We start from the raw sequence: 17905 nt of genomic DNA, 5'->3' as shown, positions 1-17905 counted from the left end.
AATATCAGTCCACACAAGTGCATTTGGGAGACAGAAAGAGAGAGAGAGAATGACAATAAGAATAAATCTGTGGTCAAAGGGATCACATAAACAGGACTAGTGTCTGAAAATACTAATTGATAGAATAAAAAAGGGAGAGAACGATCCAACATGGGAAGCGGGATACACAGCAGACTCTTAGGATGGCAGATGTCCTAAACAGCACTCTGGCCTCAGAATCAGCCCTTAAGGCATTCAGATCCAGCTGAAAAGCCCATGAGTGTATTTCAGGCATGGAAAGCCAAGACACTCTGGAAAAAAAAAAATGACCTAAATGAAAGATCTCTGTGAGTGAGATCCCAGTGGAAAGAACAGGACCATCAAAGAAGAAGGTACCTTTCTCTGAAGGGAGGAGAGAACTTCCACTTTGACTATGGCCTGGTCTAAATAAGATCGGAGTCGGCGAACTCAAAAGGCTTCCATAGCCTTGGCAACTCATGACAAGAGCCTAGGGTGATTACTGATGCCATAAACAAGAGTGTCAATTTGTTACGTCAACAACAGGAGTCACTGTGCACTTACTCCCCACGTAGGATCTCGGTCCTTAATGTATTGTACATCGTGATTTAATGCTGTAACTAGTACTCCAACAGTATTTTACACTTTGTGTTTCTGTGTGGGTGCAAACTATTGAAAGCTTTACTTAATATATGCTAAATTGATCTTCTGTATATAAAGGTAATTGAAAATGAATCTTGATGTGAATGGAAGGGGAGAGGGAGTGGGAGATGGGAGGGTTGCGGGTGGGAGGGAAGTTATGAGGGGGGAAAAGCCATTGTAATCCATAAGCTGTACTTTGGAAATTTATATTCATTAAATAAAAGTTAAAAAAAAAAGAATAAATCTGTGGTTTCTGGCATTTGGTCTGCTATACTGAATCCACTTCATAAAACTATGTCAAAATACAAATTATAGGTATGTATGTATGTTATGAAATATGGAAAGGAGAACTAAATAATTATCTAAATATATACACATTTTTGCTGTTCTCTTGCAAGTGCCCAATCATATTTCAGGTGTGTGGTAACACAGCTTAATCTAGTATGAGAATAGAAGAAATATAACACATTGTTTTGTCTGCTGTTACATTTGAGTTGTGGTTGTGTACAGAAAAGGAGGTGCAGTAAATGACTGTCAGCAAAGCACTCATGAAAATGTGAGCACAAGTTCTTTGCATTTTATTTCACTAGACACCAATATTTGATAAGAGCAACAAGCACAAAATTATATTTGGATAAACTCTCTATAATGTTGACAAGTGGTTAGAAATTCTAGAATGCAGATGCTAATTAACAGCCAAATCAAAACCACCATAGCTGCAATTAAAGCAAAAATATTTCACTTATAATGTGATTCTCATATTCATAGTAACAGTTATTGGTTAATTTTTCCACTGCATTTGAATAGTTTATGCTTAGATCTAATGGTTTCAGCTGATGATCTGTTTCCACTTTGTTATTTTAAAATTTGACTATGTCTATAAGAGTTGAACACTTTATTCTTACATACCTAGGGAGATCTTTGTCATATAACAGGAAATATTTGGATATCTAGTAAAATAGCATAGAGAAATCAGAAAATTCTTGTGATTATATGGGCTCTTTGCTTCCAATTATGTAAGAACTTTAAAACCATAAATTTATTAAAGCCCGTACTGACAGTGATGTGCAGCAAGAATGCAAATTTAGGATCAAAGAGAATAATTTAGTAGCTTGTTTTGTGATTGCATCTGATTGGTTCTCTGTGTCTCCAATTTAAAAAAAAGAAAATGAAAAAGATTTCCCCTGGTGATTTGCTTTAGAGATGGAGGAGGTATTATGTCCATTACATTGGAAGCCAGGGATCACTTGAACAAATAATATCATGGCTCTGTAGAATGACTGATGGTCTTTGCAAAGGCCTGGACTGGCCTCATCTTTCTTGAGATTTTGCCACTGATTTGCTCTTAGTCATGTGCAGTCACTGAGGCCAGCAGACAGGACAAGTGCTTGATGTATGACACTTGAGCCACTTTTGTCAGAGCTGCATTTATTTTAAGCTACCTTCTTTCTTGGTACTCTTATATGTATATGTTCTTAAGCTTTATTTTTGTCTTGTTTCCAGTGATGGGTCAAACTGATAGGGCAATCATAAAAACACTACTATCCTTTAGAGCTCTCCCAAAATAGAGTATCTTCTTCCTTGCAAGGGATGGTCTTTCATTGCAGATTAAATAAATGGTTTAAGGCAAATATCCTAAAATAAGGACTTATTCTTTGTTCATTGTCATATTTGCACAGTTTACAACACATTCCTTACCTTTCAGAATATATTATCAATCTCAATTCAATTCAGCCTTTATATTCCCCAGTAAGCCACAAAAGTTCTCTTCTACTTGAAAGGAAATTTCAAGGGGAGAGGGTTGTGGAAGGGACAATTCTAAAGGGATTTTGAATACTTCCGCATCTTCTTATACACAGCAAATCAGCTCAGATATCTTAATCAGTAGCTAGAAACATATCCTTATCAGTGACATATTCATGTACAATGGTATGAGCTGCAAAAATGTTTGGCAGAGACCCAGGAATAAAAAAGTAAAGAATACAGTAAAGAATTGATGGAATAGCTTTGTGTTTCAACCCTGTTCATTTTGGGAATTTTCTATCATCTCAGTTTGTTCCATTTGAAAGGATAAGAGAAAACCAACAGAATGTCAGATTTCTATGACTTGATCTCATCTATATATAGACATCACACTACACAATGATCGAGCATGGATGCATATCTATACACGGTGATGAAAACAAGTACATATATACACTCTTGTGTCTTCTAAAAATTCCTATTCATGATGGTATCATATGAAAAGTTTAATGCTTTTCTGTCTTGACAATAGAAGCACTGTCTGAACATGATTTCACAAAATCAAAAGTAGTTCTTGACAATTAATTTCTGCAGTCAGTGGTCTTCTCAAAATGGACAGCTCCCCTTGGAACTTGGGATCCACAACAGCAGACTGTGTGAGTGAGGGAGCGAGACAATTCATTAGCCGATTCTGCAGCAACTCAAAGTGGCGGGGGATGTCAGCCCCTGTTCTGGTGCTTCAATACTAATGAGAGTCATTGCATATTCATAACCCCAAATACAGTCAGCTTCTTGTAAAAACTTTTGTCACCCAGCCTTCATGGCAAGAGCAAAGCACTGCACTCTTCGTGTCGTGGCACTTCCGCCAAGTGAGTGTGAGAGCAAGATTGATTGTTTTTGCAGCGTAGCCTGATGGCAAACTGTAAGATGCTGCCCAAGGGTCTTAAAACTGTTTAGTTTGATTGCAAAGCTCTAAATAATCAAAGAAACAAAACAGGAGGCAGAGGTGGAGTGTATGTCAATATATACATGCACACTCATACATATACCATACATTAAAATTTGTATGAAGAATATTACAAATAAGGAATTTGACTTATACAATATATAGAGTAATTATCTGCTAGGAGTAAAACCATTCACTCCAATTCTTACTATGCTCAAAGGAGAACAGGGTGCCCCAGTACACTTGTTCTCACAAAGTTTTTGTTGTGGCAAAAACACCACAGCATATCTTAATAGAAACAAATTTCTGCAACATCTGAAGTTTCCTGTCATCATCAGCAACAAAGCTTGGTGAATTGAACTTGTCACCAATGCCAAATCCAGAGCTACCAGGAATTCAATTCCTTGGACATCTTTTTGTGTTGTGGTCACTGTCTCTCTTGCTTTATCATCATCATCGTCATCATCGTCATCATCATCATGTGCCAGAATTGAGCTATCCAAAGTGCTGGCCAGAGAACCCAGTGGCTGGCATGATACCATTTGATCCCCAAATGCCCATTTGTTTGGGGTAATATCCCCTGGAGTCAAAGAAGGGAAATGTATGTTTCAGCACCCACTTTGAAAAAGCCTTGAGCATTTTTTCACTCATAATGATATCTTCAGCTGGAATGCCAGCACACTTCCACATTTTTCTGACAGGCACACAAGGCTATAAACCACCCATAAAAATTAAATAAAACAGGACAGTGAAAGAAAACTTTCTAAATTTGATCACACTTGAGTTGTTAAAAGTTATTTCTAGATAGTGTGTATAAATATCCACACAGCTAAAGAAAAATCAGGACTGTGGAGATGATGGTGGCGGGTAGAGGATGAGATGCTGTACAGGGAGGGTCTCAACAAACTGTTTGATGTCTTAGTCACAGACACTCCAGCGTTGAAAATAGAAGGATTTGTGTTTATGATTGATTGAGGTAACTGATTATCCACAGATATTTTAAGTGCTGAGACATTAAATTGTCAGCTCTATCAGTTTGATTGCAGTAAAACATGAAAACATTGACTTTTGTCTAGTTAGAGAAATTTATTTTTCCCAGAATGACAATCCTTTAAGTAGAAGCCAGGCAGCTTGCCAGCTCTCCATGTCATACATTGGAGTTTGCGAATGCAACCCATATTTCCAAGTGTTTTTCAAGGCTCAATGAACGGTGCACAGGTCTTTTGCATTGCTGCAGGATGCACCATTCCATAAGCTTGGGGAAAGTATTTACTCATTCTGTAGGGAAGAGCATCATAGCTTTGTATTCACGGAGCACATGCTACCTGTGCTCTTCGTTTATTTAAAGCATCTCTCAAAAATAAAATCACACTCTTTGGACCACCATGCTGTGAACAAGTTTGATTAATATGTTTTATAAGCCTGAAACAAATGTTCATCATAACTGTCAGGAAGCTGACAGTCTTCAAAAGTCTTTGTTCCCAGAATGAATAATCTGTCTGATCTTCTCTAAGATACCACATTCCCAGTCTAAAAGGAAGAGGTTTTTTTAAAAAATCAAGTAAATTCCACTAAAATCTGATTGCTGTTAAATCAGCCTTGTATTTTGAATCCTTGCATGCACTATAGGCAAGCGTGCTGACAAAATAAAAACCACCACGTCTTATTTGTCATTATTGCTTGTCAGAACACCTGCGCTTTTCATTGGGCAGAGCTGTTAGCTGAATGTTTAAAACCCAGTCCATTATAAGAATCAAAAATGTCAGGTGTTATATATAGTCAATCCTTTTAATAAAATCTGTGACTAGCAAATCATTACTAAGTCTGATGATTTCAAAAGACAGAAGTGGTCATTAATTCTATTGAAACACCAATATCTCTGTATCTGCTGCATATTTTCCAACCGTTTATCATGATTGTGAAAACACAAGATGTTCCAAAGACCGGTGGGCCATTGAGCCCTGCATGTCTGAGTTGTGAAGACAGCAGTGGGCAATACCTGGTGTCATGGAAGGAGCACAGAGGTGCCTGAAAAGCTGAGCAAGGCCATGATAACATTGGGAACACTGAATCTGGTTGCTGTTCTATCATATCTTAAAACAATAATAACTTTTAAGTAGTCATCAAATGATCCATTCTCTTATCCCTTTATTCCAGGTACCACTGACACTTCACTGATGTGCCTTGGTGGAACTTGACAAAGCACCCTGCCTGTACACTGCTACAATTATACTTCTGTTTGTCAATATGCTCTCCTCCTAAGTTTGGTACTATTTCCACACTAAACTCACAAAAATTAAAATAACAAATAATTTCTCACATATCTTTTTTGCAATTTCTACTCTCTAAGAAAGGCTCTGTACTCTTCACTCCTATATCATCTTTGTCCATAAGAAATCAATTTTCACTTGACTATTTTCCAAACTGCCAAGAAACCACAGATTTTGCACATGCTACCACTGAAACATCATAAGCATTACTGGACTACTCGATTTGATACACACAATATTCAACTTTTCAAATTATTTTGTATTTATCTGACAAGCAGAAAGACAGAGTTCCCATCTGCTGGTTCATTCCCTAAATTCCCACAATGGTCGGGATGAGCTGAAGCCAAAGCCAAGAGCTGGATACTCAAACCAGGTCTCCCACATCGCTGAAAGGAACCAAATTACTTGAGCCACCATTGTTGCCTCCCAGGGTGCATGTCAGCAGAAACTTGAGTCAGGAGCCAGAGCTGAAAACTGAACCCAAGTGCTCCAATGTGGCCCATTCTTGAATGATTCAACTTTCAGTGAAGTTTTTTTGTTTTTTTTTTTTTGTTTTGTTTTTTTTTTTTACAGGCAGAGTGGATAGTGAGAGAGAGAGAGACAGAGAGAAAGGTCTTCCTTTTTGCTGTTGGTTCACCCTCCAATGGCCGCTGCAGCTGGTGCATCTCGCTGATCCGAAGCCAGGAGCCAGGTGCTTCTCCTGGTCTCCCATGCAGGTGCAGGGCCCAAGGACTTGGGCCATCCTCCACTGCCTTCCCGGGCCATAGCAGAGAGCTGGCCTGGAAGAGGGGCAACCAGGACAGAATCCGGCGCCCCGACCGGGACTAGAACCCGGTGTGCCGGCGCCACAAGGCGGAGGATTAGCCTGTTAAGCCACGGCATTGGCTTATTTTCGTTTCTTCTTGACACCACAACTACTTCTTATAATTCGTGATATGTTGTGGCAGTTTTGAAAACAATGTTCTTTCATATCTTATATACTAATTTCCCCACTTTTATTCTATCCCATTTCTTACAAGGTTTTAGTATTTAGCTCACAAATTAGAAAAGGAGAGTGACTGTTCCTGTTGGGTGGTTTTCTTTATGGAAACTGTGTTTCTCTTGCAGCCAACCTAAAAGAACCTATATTTTCATGCTTACAATAATCCTGTAATTCTAGCAGTTCCACACTGCTCTCTAGGCCTCCACACTCTGCTCTTGTTGAAGTACTGCCCTGACTAGGCATTATGTTATGAACCCTAAGAACACAGGGAAGCAACACCAGTCTCAGGTATGGCTCCCCTCTTTTTGACCTCCTAGGTTCTGTTTTCCAGTACAGATGGCATTGGCTCAGTATAACTGCCAAAGTGGCTGGAATTGCTATGCTTCAACTGCCCTTTGGCCTATTCTGCACCATTTTCTCCCTCATCTATTCTCTATGTTTCAAAGGTCACAATGACCTTGTCATTCTAATGACAGCAACCATCCTTACCATAACTGCAAACTTAAACATTTGCACATATCAGAATTTCCACACTGATGATGGTGTTGTGGCATGGTGGGTTACCACACTTTTTGAGAGGCCTACATCTCAATATAGGAGTGCCCTCTCAAGTCCCAGCTACTCTGCTTCAGATGCAACTCCCTGCTAATGCACCTAGGAGGCAACAGATGACAGCCCAAGTACTTGGGCCTCTACCACTCATGTTGGGAATCTGGATGGAGTTCCTGGGGTCCCGGCTTCAATGTGGCAGATGGAAGCCCTCCTCACTCTTTTAAGTAAATAAATCTTTTTTCTTACAAAAAGAATTTCTACACTTCCTTCTTTCCTATCTCTCATTTTAGTTGTGTCCATTTACTTTTACCAAAAATGAACATGAAAAGCTTCATGGCAACATATAGTAAGTTTCTTCCTAACTACCTGTGGGAAACCTCCCTCACAATTCCCGAGCCCTTGGGCAAAATTAAGACATTGCCTTAGTGCCTAATTTTTTCCCTGAATGCTCCTTCTTAAGTTTCTATCAGTATTTATGAACAATATCCGCACATTAGCAATATGTAAAGGAACAAGTCATCACTTCATACAGGAGTGAATTATCAGACCTCTCCTTTCACACATCAAATCATTATTACATGGTGAACTAATTGCTTTCCACCTTTTCATCACTGGAAAGAATAGTAATTTTGGTGCAGTGATTTTCAAAATACACTCAGGAGTGCCACAAGGTCCTTCTTAGAAGAAAGTGGGTAAAGGAGGAGGGAGTGGGGGACAAACAGAAGGATCTTCAGGCCCAATTCACCCAGCACACCATCACACTTTGTTTTCAATGTTTTATTTTGAAATAATTTCCAACTTACAGAAAAGTTTTAAGAACAGTAAAAGAAATCCAGTAAGCATTTGGCCCAGATGGTTAACATTTTGGCACCATTGTTTTATCATCCTTTCCCATCCTCCCCACTCGTCCTCTCTTCTCCTCATCTTTCTCTATATACGCTTTTTTCTTTCTGAATTGTTTAAGTTACAGATACAATGCTCCATTGCCTCTAAATAGTGCAGTGTGGATTTCTCAAGAACACCCATATCATTCCCAAAGACACAGATATTATCAAAATATAATCATCAAAATCAGGAAATTTAATACTGACATAATGCCATTATCTAATCTATTATATCTGTATATAAAGAGAATTGAAAATGAATCTTGATGCAAATGGAAGGGGAGAGGGAGCGGGAGAGGGGAGGGTTGCGGGTGGGAGGGAAGTTATGGGAGGGGGAAGCCATTGTAATCCATAAGCTGTACACTGGAAATTTATATTCATTAAATAAAAGTTAAAAAAAATAAAAAATAAAAATAAAAAAAATAAGGGCACATAAAAAAAAAAAGAACTTACTTAAATTTTGCCAATTGTCCCCAAATGGACCTTTCTATCAATTTTTGCTTCTCTGGTCCAGAAGCAGCCTTTCCTTTCTTTCACAATATTGACCTTTGTGACTGCACAAGTAGCTTCCTTTGTAAAAATCCCTATTTGAGTTTGTCTAGTATTTCCTCATAATTAGATTTAGCTTATGCATCTTTGGCAGTAATACTGTATAAATGACTCCCTGTTATTCTTAGTGTATCTCATCAGGAAGCACATGATATTGGTTTGTTCAATTCTGGAAGATGTTAACCTTTATTACTTGACCAATTAAGGTATTATCCACTAGGTTACTCCACTGTAAAGTACTTTGTAATTAAACAGTAATTTTTGGGAATTTTTTAAGACACTGGAAATATCTCAGTCCTCATCAAATTCTCACCTACTGGGATTGGCACTGTGGAGTAGCAGGTTAAGCTGTCTCCCGCAGTGCCAGCATCCCATATGGGCTCTGGTTCAAGTCCTGGCTGCTCCACTTCCTATCCAGCTCCCTGTTAATGTGCCTGGGAAAGCAGTGGGATATGGCCTAAGTGCTTGGGTCCTTGCATCCTCGTGGGAGACCTGGATGAAGCTCTTGGCTTTAACCTGGCTCAGCCCTGGCCATTGAGGCCATCTGGGGAGTAAACCAGCAAATGGAAGACCTCTCTGTGTGTCTCTCCCTCTCTCTCTCTCTAACTCTGCCTTTCAAAATAAATAAATCTTTAAACCACAAAAAACAATTAACTTATTGGTATTATCCTTCATTGATGATTTTTGTCTGATGGTTATGATGGTTGCAAAATGGTGATTTTTGAGCACTATCATTTCTCCTACATTTATTAGCTGATATTCTACTTCCTTGTTTTTTATTGTAAGTGTGGATTCACATATTTTTTATGATGGATCAAAATCTATTTTTCTCATCATTTGAAGTTCAAATTGTCCCAGATATGGCCAGTAGAAGCCCCTTGGATCTGACTACTAAAGTTTTCTGCTATTTTCCCATCATAATATAGACTGTAATATCACTAATTTGGTCTAGATTTTCACATTTATTTCTAAACAAAGATTTATTTGTTTATTTGAAAGGCAGAGTTACAGAGAGGCAGAGGCAGAGAGAGAGGCCTTCCATCCACTGGTTCACTCCCTAGTGACTGCAACAGCCAGAGCTGGGTGGATCCAAAGCCAGAAGCCAGGAGCTTCTTCCAGGCCACCCATGAGGGTGCAGGGGCCCAAGGACTTGGGCCATCTTCTACTGCTTTCCCAGGGCATAGCAGAGAGCTGGATCGGAAGTGGAGCAGCCAGGACTCAAACAGGTGCCCATATGGGATGCCAGCACTGCAGATGGCAGCTTTACCTGATATGCCACAGTGCCAGCCCCTTTAAATAATATTTTCAAAAACTTAAAACCCATTGGTATATGGTGTAACATTTTTCTCCTAATTTTTCTCATTTCAAGTCAGTTTGTGTAAGTAGTAGGTGGGAAATGGAAAAGACAGTCAATGACAGTAACCCCTTTCTGTAGCCACACTGGGCATGCTCCAACTACAAGTACATTCCTGCACAAGGGCCTGGCATCTACTCTCCCCTCTGTCAGGAAGCCTCCTCCCCAGGCACCTGTAGGTTCCTCCTCCATCTCCTTCAAGTCCCAGCTCAAACCTCCTCTTCTCAGAGGCCAGTTTTTAAACTTTTTAAGCCTTTATTTGGATTCCTTTTTACAGTAATCCTTCCATTCCCAAAATTTCATTCCAAAGCAAGATATTAAATGAAAATGAGCTTAACACATGAATGGTTAAGTCAGAAACACACATTAATCCTTGCCATGGGGGCCTGACAAACTTGCAAAAATGGATAGTGGCATACTCACAGTCTTCCTAGGCCACAGAAACAAGGCAGACGGTGCTCACCCTACCGCATCTTGACTCTCTTACTCGATGCTATCCCCACGCACATCTGTTCTGCATCACTCTGTGACAGAATTGCTCTAATGTTTAAGGCTGTTGCTCCTAAATAACACAAGGACAAAGTAGAACTATTTGTCTCTTCCTATAGAACAGTCTCTAAAAGAAAATCTTAACTAGTAGCACTCACTATTCACTTTTCTCCGTAAGTCAACAAACAATCACAAGTAGTAATCAACATCAAAGAGACAGCCACAGGCTTTACAAGTCAGTGCTTTCACTCCCTCATTCAGCACAGAAGCTCACTTTTCCCTGCATACATTCCCTCAATACATAACTCAACATGGCTGCACTTTAGCAGTTAAGGTTAAAGGTGTCCTCACTAAAATACATAGCTAGTTCCAGGATTTACTGGTTTGCCCAAAGCAAACTCAGTATGTTATTTCCATGCATCCTCAGTCTCCAAGAAGGTCTTAAGTTTTTCAAACTAATAAATTAGTCTTTTTCTAAAACTGCTAACATACTTCAGACCTTCAAACATATCATTTCCAACTGCTATACTAAGGGCACACAGAGTGCCTGAATTTTCTTCTCAATGTCTGTTTTTCATTAAATTACTTAACAGAACTCTTCTAGGTTTTTGAGATGCTTCTGCACTGCAGAGCCAATACATTTGTCAACATGTAAATAAATAAATATTCACCTGCCACACAATGTAGAGGCATTTCATTATGTATCAAATTCTACCAACACATAACTTATTCCTCAAGGGTAAATGATGTGTATTTAACTACACTTTAAATATCCTGCCTCCTTAGACCACTTGGTGAAATCTTTGAATACTTGATCAATGATATACCCCACAAGCCTAATTTATCTTCCAAAATGTATTTTTTTTATTTTTTATTTGACAGGTAGAGTTAGAGAGAGAGAGAGAGAGAGAGATCTTCCTTCCGTTGGTTCACTCCCCAAATGACCGCTATAGCAGGGGCTGCGCTGATCCAGAGCCAGGAGCCAGGTGCTTCTTCCTGGTCTCCCATGGAGGTGCAGCGGCCCAAGCACTTGGGCCATCCTCCACTGCCCTCCCGGACCACATCAGAGAGCTGGACTGGAAAAGGAGCAACCGGGACTAGAACCCGGTGCCCATATGGGATGCCGGCGCCGCAGGTGGAGGATTAACCAAGTGAGCCACGGTGCCGGCCCCGCCAAGATGTCTATTTTATGTGCTGTGATATTTAGCTGATTTGAAGTGAAACCCATGACCTCATCAAAAAACAAACAAAACATGTAAATTCGGTGCTCATTTGTTTCTTCATTATAACACTAGTTATCCTGTATAATGAATATTTTTAAATAAAACATATACCATACTTGGGACAGCCATGGGCACAGCGGTTAAGATGCTTCTTAGGATGCCTACATCTCACATCACAGTGGCTGCGTTCCAGTTCCCTCTCAATTCCAGCTTCCTGCTAATGCAAACCCTAAGAAGCAGCAGCCAATGGCTCCAATTGCTGGGTCCCTCCCACCCACATGGGAGATCTAGATTGAGTTCCTGGTTTCTACCTTCAGCCTAGTCCAGCTCCAGCTGTCGAAGAGATTTACTGACTGAAGTAGCAGATGAGAGATCTCTCTCTATCCATCTTTTTGTCTCCCTGGCTTTTAATAAATAAAAAGTCCAAAGTGTACAATAGGAACGAGAACTATCTCCATCATAATGATAAAATACAACTTCTTGTTCTTGAAGCCTTGACCTATACTGTTGTAATACCTAGTAGCCACAGACATGCTTGTAATGTGTCTAGTCCAAATTGAGACATGCTATAACTGTAAATACACATCAGATTTCAAAGACTGAGTATGAAAAATGTAAAATATCTAATAATGTTGTGTTGATATATTAAAATATTTTTGATATATTGACTTAAATAAAGTAAATTAAGTTTACCTGTTTCTTTTTAAAGTGTGGTTACTAACAAATCTTAAATTATATATGGCTCACATTTTTGGTTTTCATTTTATTTCTATTGGAGAGTGTAAGTCTAGACTTTTAAATAAGAATAAATACATCTTTTTAAAAAACAGACTAAAGCAAGTGAACATCACAGTCACAAGGCCAGTTCCAGTGTGTCATAAATATCTTGCCACCACACTACTTTGTGTTCTGAGGCTGTTAGCAGATCATCAAACCTTGTGAGAAACAAAAGCCTAAGCCTAGATGAACTAAGTCTGTAATGCATAAAATAATTAATTATATCATCCTGGTTAATTAGGTAACATAATAACTACTTGCTGTAACTAGCTACAGATGACGGTGGCACTATTATTTTAACATAGCCAAAGCTTATACATGTTATTATTATCTCATTTCTGTAAACACTATACTCGATATTCCTAAAAATAATTCACCATCTACTGAGTATCTTTTATTTAGGCATCGTGAGCATATCAAATTCAATATGACCAAAACTGAAACATTACCTTACTGCTGGGAGGTAACTATACATGAAGCTTCTATGTGTGTCATTCCAGAGGCAGGGTACACCTGTGGGTTAGGGCCCACATTTGTTTCCTAACCGGAACAGTAAAGACTATGTCACCTTTTAGGACAAAGGCTGGGCAAGTAACCTCTTTTACAATTGGGGAGACACAGATCTACTGTATGTACAACATCTATCTGTGACTCACTCCGTATTATAGGACTTAGGGAACCTATTCAAAAATGAAGGTCAAGCTGCCTACACTGCTTTGAATAACAAACTGTCCAATTCTATCTGGGCTCATGGTTTCCTTCTCACAGGAATCTACACAAGTGCGGGGAGCCAGCCTACCAGTTAACTGCTGCTTACAAACAGCTTGACACTCTCTTCACCTTTTATGTTCTCAATGTACAAGCACCACTGCAAACACCATCGCCCAGGCAGAAAACCTGACCATCAGCCTTGATCCCAGCTCTGCCTTCACTGGGGACCTGTATCCAGTCAGTCATCAAGTCCTATTTTCCTCTTTCCTCTTAACTTCCTTCAAGTCATCTACTTCTCCCCAACCCCACTGCCTTTACCCTAGGACAGGTTACTTCCCCTCTGATAGAGGTGCCTAAATTTGTGTCACTGTTGCCCTACTTTCTTCATTCTTCACACTGCAGCTGGAATGATCTCATCTGTCATTTCTTTGACCTCAGGATAAATTCCAAACTTCTTTGGATGACAAAGTATTTCAAATACGGGATTATATAGCATGTTTCTTGGAATTCCATTTGTAATTATTTCACCTAGGGGGAAGAAAGGAAAAGAAGAGATCAGATTAGATCCATGCTCACATAAAAGACTTGGGAGCAAAGGATAAGTTGGGTGCTCTGGCCTAGAAAGAGCACTGTAGGAGGGTTGGTCTTTAGTGGAACTGCCACAGGCCCTTAACTCTTACTCACAAGATGTGATAGTTATTATGTGCAGTGATGGTTATATGAATAGTTTGATTGTGGTAGTCATTTCATGGTGCAAGTGGATATCAAAACATCACACTGGATACCATAAATATTGCATATGTGAATTTTATTTGGCAATTATACCTCATAAAGCTGAAGGAAGGGGTAGACTTAAGCCTAGCTGAACTCAATGACTTCTTTTATAACTGGTCATCAAAAATGTAGCCAACAGAGCAAAGAAGAGCCATTACTACTTTACTCATTGCCAACCACATTTATTCTGATTTCTGAAAATGTTCAAGATGAGAGCAAACATTTTCTTCTTGTGACCAGACACTGGATGGCAATTAGTGCCACATCTTTTTCTTTTAGTTCCTGGCACTCAGCAAAGAGGCTTATATTATAAAATGACTCATGTTAAACATGTGTGATTCAGTTGAATCACATAGATGAGCTAGGGAAAATTCAGATGAGCTTCCAACCTTATTTCTACTCAATGATGTTTCCTTTGCCTTCAACAGGTTTTCTAGGCTTTTTCTACTGATTAATGTCAAGGATCTTACTCAGCTTGGATTTTATCTCTTCCAGGAAACCTCTGACTCCTCCAGTAGGATAGATGTATAGCATAAATGTTTAGCATTTAATGCTTACTCATGTTTCAGCATTTAATACATATTATTAAAATTATCTGTATATTCATATTTATTTATCTCTCACGTAGAAGGCAGCTTCCTTGCAGACAGTGTTTTTAACTCAGCACTGTGTCCTTAATGGTAACATCATGCCTAGCACATAGTAAACACCCAATCTAATCATTATTCATTATAAACAGACAATCATATCCGTCGGGAAAATCAGACAAGGAATGATAATACTAATAAAGGGAGAAGGATTTAGGTTGAAGAGCTTTTTTTTACCTCTACTATATTCTCTCTCTCTCTCTCTCTCTCTCTCTCACACACACACACACACACACACACACACAATGTATCAAATTGACAGGACCACTGGGAGCTCAGATAATTGGCTAAATATTATTCTGGATGTGTTTGTGAGGATGTTCCTGGATGAAATTAATCTGAGTAAAGCAGGTTTCTTCCCTAATATAGATGGGCCTCACCCAATCTATTGATGCCTGGATAGAACACAAAGCTCAATAAGAGGAAATCTGCTCTGTCTGCCTGTTGCAAAGGTGGGGCACTGGTTCGTTCCTACCTTCAGACTCAGACTGGAACTTACACCATGAGCTCTCCTGGACTTGGATATCTCATACTCCTTAACTGCATGAGTCAATTCCTTCTAGTACATCTCTCACTCTCTCTATGGAGATATTTTATATAAATCCATCCTACTGGTACTATTCCTTTGGAAAATCCTGATCCATTCACACACTGATGTGCAATATTACTGACGTCTTCCCTAATTCCAGCAGCACTCCCACTCTTTAGTTTGTAGTTTCAAGACTACCAGACGCTTTCATGAAAACAGAGAAAATCTATTTCCAATAAAGACTTGCTCACATAAGGCAGAGATGACTGTAATCTCCACACAAATCAAGTTTGTTTACTGGCCAAGAGCAGTAAGATGATGAAGACAGGATGACAGCTGAAGTGGACAACTTCTTTATCAACTTTCAGCTTTTTAGAATCAAAGATCCCCATCTTTGTCTACTCTCCTCTCCAAAGACCTGAGGTATAGTCTGGCTTCTTGTTCTGAATTTGAAGAGAAGCTTGGAATGCTGCTAAGCTTTCTTCTAAGACTTTCCCCAGAGAAACCAATACAGCACCTCAAAAAAGTCAGAGACTGTTAAGGCAACTGGTATACCATGGCAGGTTTCAAGAATACCTACAAGCCCAGGAGTATGAATAGCTGAAGCAGATTTTGGTGCCTTGGCGATCACTAGTTGGTCACACCCAATTGAAATTGACAGAATTTTCTTTGGCCACTATCTGAACCAACAGCCATGAAATTTAAATGCAATCACTGGCTCAACTTCACATTTACCCACTTCTTTTTAGAGTAGAGAAAGTAAAACTCTTAAACTTTTAAAGGGTTTTTCTTCAGATTACCTTCGGAGAAAAATATTGTTGCAGTAATGATTCTTCAACTTACTATATGACATTGGAGTAGCAATTTAAAGTTTTATGATCCTCCACTTCCTCTTGGTTGTAAGAATTAATTAAACAACAATTTAATATGACTATACCATTGCACAGTGTGTTGCAGAATGCTTGATAAATGGTAGCTGTACTTCTTGCAAGATTCTTTACAATAGAGGATAGGAAACAACAGCCTACAACCTTAATCTGCCCGTTGTCTGTTCTTGTAGACAAGTTTTACTGAACATAGTCATGCTCCTTTTTATATGAACTGTCTATGACTACTTCTGTGCTATAATGACAGAGTTGAATATCAGTAAAAGTAATCACAGAATAATAACAGAGACCACATGAAACACAAAACCTAAAATATTTATTATCTAACCCTTTACAGAAAAAATTACTTGGCCCTTATTTATAACATAGATTTCACCACAACTTCTAAAATAATCTCACTTTAGGCCACTAATATCAACCTGATAAACTTTCTTATCTTTCAGTTCATAGAATCTGAAATCATCTGACAAGATGACTGTTTTGATAGTGTGGGGAAAAAATTGAGGGACATTTTAATGGTCTCTAGGATACCTGAAATTTTTGGATGAAATGCAGACAAAGATAACGGTCAGTCTCATGGCTCTTTCTCCTTGTCTAGCTTCAGTATTGGCTGGAAAAGTCATATAAGAATGGCTGTGCAAAATAACATGCAAGATCCAACTTTCTCTAACAACTTGTCAGCCCACAAGTAGTACCTGCACAGCTCTATTTTGGGATTAATGAAAAAGACAAGAGGGTAGTGAGGCAGGTATATTAGGGAAATCTCCAGAGAAAAAGAACCAATTGCAGATAGATAGATAGATAGATAGGAAGAACTTATTATTTTTTTAAAAATTGGCTCACGTGGTTATGGAGGCTGGCAGTTCCCAAGATCCGTGGTTGGCCAGCTGGAGAACCAGGAGGGCTGATGGTATAGGTCAGTCTGAGTTAGAAGCCCTGTGAAATAGAGAGCCAACAGTATCACTTCCCATCCAAAAGCAGGCAGACCTGGGACTGATGGTTCAGTTCTAGTCCAAAGGCAGGAGAAAGCTGATGTCCCAATTCAAGCTATCAGGCAGAGGGAATTATTCCTACTCAATCTTTTCGTTATACCAGATCTTCAATTGATTAAATAAAACCCATGCACATTGGAGAGGGAAGTCTGCTTAATTCATTTTCATTCTACCAATTGAAATCCCAAAACCATGATGATTCAACATGGCTGAATGCTCAGTACACCTACCCTCCATCAATGCAGCTAAGCACCATTTGCCATCTTGAACCAGACGCCATGACACATCCTGCCAGACACACCCAGAATAAATGTTGATTAAATGCTTGAAAACTCTGTAGCCCAGTCACAGCAGGTAGGCATCTGAGAATCAAAGTGTCCATCATGTTAGGACCCTGACATATACAAGTAATACTCTACAAAGATCGCTTTATTGATGCTATGTAGATGGGTAAAATAATTAGGATTTTTTTTAAATGTTATACAAAACACCTAGGGGAGCAATCTACACACTAAAAAACTGGGATTCGGTGTTTGAATCAATACTTTCTGAAGCTTCAAATACAAATATTTGAATTAGTATACATGTGACAAATGGCAAAATTTATCCAGGGTATCGGTAAATAATGGGTTACAAGTTATATTATACCCCTTTCTTAGAGGCATCATAAAGTAGAACATCTGAAAACTCTCATTAATATGAATAGTTTATATTTATCAATACATTCTCAACTAACAGTCCAAACATTTCTTACAATGTAAAGGCCTAGATACTGCTACAATGTAGATCATATTACTTTACTCTGTCTTTATTTCAAACACCCAGTAGAAAAACACATTATGATTTTCTAAAGTAGCACTACCAAACCACTCATTAACTATATGTTCCTAATGTTGACCTTCTAACATTTTTGCTAAATCTAGTATTTCTTCATGTTTGAATACGTTAGATTAACAG

General features: G+C 38.9%; 1 long non-coding RNA gene across 3 annotated transcripts in view; it reads right to left on the bottom strand.

Annotated features, from left to right (window-relative positions):
• Nucleotides 1–8354: 8354 nt before the first annotated feature.
• The window catches only part of LOC133774585 (uncharacterized), a 142983-nt gene continuing 133432 nt past the window's right edge, over nucleotides 8355–17905 (bottom strand). For 2 of the 3 annotated variants that reach the window (XR_009868092.1, XR_009868093.1), the window contains exons 6-7: nucleotides 16800–16892; nucleotides 8356–13647 (exon numbers count right to left, since the gene is read on the bottom strand). This is a non-coding gene — a long non-coding RNA (uncharacterized LOC133774585). Of the gene's footprint in view, nucleotides 13648–16799; nucleotides 16893–17905 lie in introns of all 3 variants that reach the window. The other variant, XR_009868094.1, reaches the window with a different exon arrangement.

This window comes from Lepus europaeus, chromosome 15, assembly GCF_033115175.1.
Source record: "Lepus europaeus isolate LE1 chromosome 15, mLepTim1.pri, whole genome shotgun sequence".
NCBI lineage: Eukaryota > Metazoa > Chordata > Mammalia > Lagomorpha > Leporidae > Lepus > Lepus europaeus.
Note: the sequence above shows the minus strand (reverse complement) of the source record. Positions and strands in the feature narration are given on the sequence as shown.